The following is a 6000-nucleotide window of genomic DNA, read 5'->3' as shown; positions in this document are numbered from 1 at the left end:
CATTATTTTATTATCGTTTAAATGTATTTGTCTAGAAAGAATGTTTAAATAGTAACACACAGATTGACCATTTTTAAAATTTTAAAGCTTTGTGTGTCTGTTCATCTGATTTTCTCTCATCCACAGCAAGGATGAGTAGGTTCTACGACTGGGTCATTAGACAACAGCCCATAATAAACTTTTTTCTTTTTCTTGAATTTGTATTTTCCTCACTTGTGTTCTTCATAAAACAGCACGAGGGGAAGCAGACCTTTGAGAAGAGAAATGTGGTGGACCTTTTCCATCATATTTTCTCTTACTGCGCATGCGTAAATTGATTCTTGTCTCATTGTCTTTTGTGTTTTATTGTTTTTTATTTTCTAAAAAAATTCCTGACCCTAACACTAACAAAAACTTAGACCCACAGCAGAATCATCTTGGCAGAACAGTACCACAGCAGTGGACACCCCAAGTCCTTTTGCAGCCGTTCTGTTGTATCAGATGTGTCACATCTCTAATAACAGGCTTATTGAGAAGTCCATAGGAGGCCAGGTCCAAGCTTGCCAGAGCTTGTGGGACATGCAGAAGGAGGACGCGAGTGTTCGAGGCCCGGAATGACCTTTTTTTAGACTTTGTTGCATTTTATAAAATTGCTTACTGTTATGTTTGACAATTTTCTTTTCTCTTTTCATCGTCTGTGTGATTTTTTTCTGCTTTAACATTTCTCATTCCCCCCCTTAATTCCAGGTGTTCCTTTTCCTTACAGGAAGTGCTATTTTATTGTCTTTATCTTTTACTTTTTAGAATAATTTGAATTTGTATTCGTGCGTTTTCTTTATTTACTATTTTATGTCTTGTTCTTTGTAAACGCCAATGTGCCAAAGATCCAATGAAGCATGAGTATCCTTAGGGACGGTCGCCGATGAGGCTCGGGGCCTTAGCATGCATTTTTCCTTCCAACTGAATGTTTCTTAAAGATCATTAATGCAAGCTCCACAGGTTTTTCGCTGCTAAACTCATAAATGGATCATCAACACCTTTGAAATGCACATTAATGCACATTGGATCTGTTATATATTGTGAGGGCTCGAGACCACAGCTGTTTTGATTGCATGATGTGATGTGTTTTTATTTTTTGTGTGACCTCACTTCGTGAGGTCAAGAGAGGGAAACTGAAGGAATTTATATTTTTTGGTAATTTCATTAGGGTTGTCAGTCTTAAATTTTTATTACAGTGAGGATAAGTCATTTGCTGAAGTGTGTGCTTTAACATCCTTTCAACTCTGAAGTTGTTTCCTATAGTTGTATATGTGAGAGGTGTCAGGAATGCAGCTACAATCTCAACCCCCCCTTCAGGAGAATACGGTCTTTGATCTTCTGAGGCCATTTGGTTGTAGGTCTGACTTGGATCATAAATCAATCATCTCAATCCCTGGGAACCGCCACAGGCATCTGCTCCCGTGTGAAGAACAAAGCTCTAGGATCGACTTCCTGCGGTGACAGTTCCTGCCACCCATGGGGATTCCGTACCGTGTCTATCTGTGAGGTTCCCCCCCAGAGACCAGATGCTGTGATTCTAAGGATGGGCTGAAGGAAGTAGGCGGGCTCCTCCGTCAGCCAATCTCTAGCGACCAGAGGCGGAGATTCGGCGGCCATCTTGCTCCCGGGGGAGGATGTTCTGACCACATGCTTAAAATTCTGAACTCAAGGAACTTTCCTGTGTCTCCAGACAAGCTGCATGTGAATTCGGAATGTAACCTCTTGCGTATTGCAGGCCTTGGTTTTGGACACCCAGATTGATCTGTTTTATTCTGTTTTATTATCTTTTACTTTTTAGAAATATTGTTAGGGAATAAATTTGTTAAACTTAATCCGGCCGAATCCCGTGGTTTTCTTCTTCTCGACTTTTTTGAACATGCAACAAGGAAAGTAATCTCAAAGCGAAAGATTATATTTTTCCAACACTGCTCCATTGAACATATTTGAGAAATGGTGCTTATGCAAACATTGTAAAGTATGATACATAACACCTTGCTGGGTTATTTAGGGGAGGACACCTTCACAAGTAACTCCTAGTTGCTCCTAGTTGCTAACTAACAAGTTGCTCCTGCTTTAGTGTGATGACATCAACACTAGAAGGGAGTGCATCCTGAAGAGTGTTGCCATCTACCTCAATGAAGATCCTGACTCTTTCATTAAGGAATATTTGGTATGTCTATGGCAGTGTTCCCCGTTAAACCAACAACAAACAGTGAACTCATGGACGTTGTCCATTTTGAGACATTTTAAAATAAGTGGAATTTCCAATTTCACCTCTTTCAGGACCTTAGGGCACTACCTCCATCCTTCTAAAGTGGGCATTCTTCCAGTTTACGTTTCTCTCTTACCTGTATGGCAATTGCATGACTCTTAACACAGGTTGAAATGGACTTTAACATGATTCAAAACATGCAGCAAGAGACATTTTCAATTTTTTTTTTAAACACTGAAGCCCAGATTTGGTCCACTCAACCCATTTGTGAACTGTGTTTACTGTGTTAAGAGCTGTGTTCTTGTTTGATTTGTTCAGTTGTAGAGCAAAAAAGCTGTAAGATTCTTAAGTAGCCAGCCATTCTTCTTTTTTTTCTTTTTTTTTTTTAGGTTTTGACTTTGAGATGGACTGTAAAAGGAAAAAAAAACATTTTGTTTATAATTTTATTACATATGTTTTTAATTTGTTTACATTTCATTAAATATGCTCTGTTTTAGGACCATTTTTGTTTATGCTCTAATAACAAGATGTAAGGCTTTTGTGCCCACAAGGTTTTAAGGCCCAGCAGAAAGCTTTCTTTCTTTGGCTTTATGGACTACTTTTACAGCCCTGTTACATTTTAAATTGCTCGTGTAAAACAGGCAGATAATTTGGTGGAAGATCACCACCCTCAAATTATTCTTTGAGAAAGATGCCACTCTTTTGAATGATAATAGTGTCTTTTGGATATTTTTGATTGTCATGTTAGGAATTTGAGCATTAGAGTTATTAATGATTAAGGTTTGACATTTAGAACCATTTAACCCTTGTGCTATCCTATGGGGTCCAGATGATCCAATCCTTACATTGACGTGTTCTCCCTACAATGACAAAGATGGATAAAGTTGGATGGATAAAGTTGAAGAGGATTTCATGTAATCCATGGACACCAGTGAAGATCACAAATCATTAAAGAAAAAAGGTTCAGTGTCCTGTCATGTTGATCTAGATGACCCAACTCCCAACGTTAAAGTGCCTAGGATAGCACAAGGGTGAAAGACTGCACTGTACAGGTCCTATTTAAGTTTCTGTTGTTTTTTTTTTTGTTTTTTCAATAAAAGGACCTTAGATTTGGCCTGAGTGTGTATGTGTATTATTGGGGGATTAAAAGGGAAAAGATAAATTTAGAAGAAATATTTTTTTTGAGTTGAACAAGTAAAAGTAAGTTTTATTAAGTCAATGAATTTCTGTTTGGATTTTTGTGATAAAATTAAGTTCGACTAACTCAGTTATATTTCATGGAAGAATTTTCTTTGAGTTGGGGCTACTCATATTTATTAGATGGAAATCCTGCCTGACAATCAAATTGAGTTCATCCAATGAGTTATTTTCACTTTTTCAATTTTATTATTTCAGATTCTTCTTTCTGAAATATAATTTATTCTCGGTTTTCAGTATTTATTTGTGGCAAGTACATATACATATGTTTAGTTTACTCATTTGGGTTTTATTCAGGACACCTGTTTTTGAGTTGCCAGTGCTGACGGTGCTACTGGTCCCTACGGGTGTGGCTGAGGTTCTGCTCCTGGAACTGTGCTGGGAAGACTGGCAAAAGGCAAAAGAGGAAGTCAAGTCTTTTTTTTTTTAATTTTTAAAAATCTTTATTGAATATATATATATAAAGGATCATAGTACAAAATCGAGTCAACTTTAAAGTACACTGATAGAAAAATGAGTAACAAAATTTGCCAGGGGAATATAGAAAACAAAGGGAAAAAAAAGTTATAAAAATAAAAAAAAAGAGCAATCATAAAAAGTTTGAATAAGAAAGTTTCAGAAAATTAGCATTTATTAATATGAAATGTGGCTTGTATTCTTAAAAGGTTAATTAAGTAGTATCCCCTTATTAGTGAATTTTTAACATTATAAAATCCAAATAATATACCTGTCATGATGTGTATGACATGGCAGACCCAGATGATGGAACTACGATGCAAACTCAAACTAGGAAGTAGGTTAACAGATTTATTTCTCTTCCAGAACGTGGTATAGAGAAAGTTCGTAGGATGGTTTGTAGCCATTAGTAGCCTTCTGATACGGCATGACGTCGGCGCTGGATCTGGAGCGAAGGCGTTTGTGACAGACATGGTCCTTGCCAGGAGTCTTGGCTAGGCAGGAGGGAGCGAGACCAGAGCGTGGCGAGACAGGATTGTCATGGCGGGAACAGGATGGATCGATGTGTCACGGCTGTAGGGACGGAAACCCAAGTGCAGATAGGAATCAGGCTGAGACTCAGGAATGCGCTTAAGAGCGATTTAATGCTAACAGAAAGCGCCACAAGGTGGGATCACAAAAAACTCCTCAAGAGAGGGAAAACTGCAAAAGGCAACAAAAGGGAACAACTAAGCTCAGACAAAATGCCAAAGAACAAAACAGACCTCAGTGTCGGCTGAGTAGGAAAACCACTGACTTAACAGGGACGCACCGACACTGAGGACTGAGTATCATCAACTTAAATAAGCATGATTGCAAAGTGCAGGCAGCTGTGCACTCCTCCACAGAGAAGACCAGGCAGGAGAGGGAGGGGCCATCCAGGACGAGTGACAGCCGACCTGCAAAACACAAAGGCAGTCAGGAAACAGAACAGAAAAACACCACACTGTGTCACGATGAGCTCTTGGAGAGGAGGAACCAGGTGGATCCTCGTGGTGAAGAACCTGAGAATGGAGCAACAAGGCGAGCTAAGTAATAAGTTAAACTAGGAATACTTTGCTTAACTTGGCGACCAACCATAAGCACTGTAGGAGCAGTTTCTATCAATGTCTATGTGTAATGAGGATTTGGCTGCAGCATCTGTGAAGAAGTTTAAAACAGGGATCTTGTTTTTTTATCACTTGTTGAAGTTCTCGTAGTAAACCAGGTCTTGCCAATATTGGTTTATGTCAGGATTTTGTCGAGGACAGCCAAAAGAAACAAACTCAAGAGTGAAGAACAATTAGTCAGATTTACTGTCCTGGGAGGCAGTCTGCAGACCTGAAGGTGCGTGGTAACCTCCCGCCAGCAGGGGGAGCAGGACTTTGTAGTCTCACAGTCTTGAGAGGAGAGACAGAGCTGGGAGGAGGGAGAGAGTCTGGATGCCGGTGATGAGTGGTAAACTCTGGGAAACCTCAGGAGAGGATTTCCACTTTATAAAGTCAATAGATTGTCTTGGGCTTACGATGAGAATCCGTGTGGATGGAGGGAGAAGTGGGGACAAGACGAGGTGAGGCGAGGCGATGACGTGACAGTTTAACGATCTGTGCAGATGCGTGGAAAGTTTAGCAGGATGGCTGGAAGTAACCAGTGAAACTGCTGTTGAGTCAAGCACAGGATGATGATGAGTGAAGCACAGGAGCGAACTTATGAAGGAGCACGACCAGGTGTCTGACATAGTGGGTGATTGCTCCAACCGCAAACCTGGCCAAACAAGGTAAGTGTCTCAGCAGTCATGACAGTACCCCCTCCCCAAGGACCGGCACCCAACCGTCGACCAGGTTGCTGCAGCAGTCATGACAGTTTCAAACAAAGAAACTGAACGCGAGGGTAATGGGTGCACAAGACCTTTAAATAACATTACAATTCCTTCAGGAATAGCATCCATGACTATTGTAAATTCTTTGGGGGTAACTGGAATATTATAAATAGTTAAAAATTGATTGTAGGACATTAAACACCCTCTTGAGTCAAAAAGTTTATTTACAAAGAGTACATTATTTTTAAACCAGGAAAGGAAGAATAATGATGTATTTTTT

This window comes from Oryzias latipes, chromosome 2, assembly GCF_053564925.1.
Source record: "Oryzias latipes strain Hd-rR chromosome 2, Olatipes_Hd-rR_3.1".
Lineage (NCBI taxonomy): Eukaryota > Metazoa > Chordata > Actinopteri > Beloniformes > Adrianichthyidae > Oryzias > Oryzias latipes.
This window is presented reverse-complemented; position numbering follows the sequence as displayed.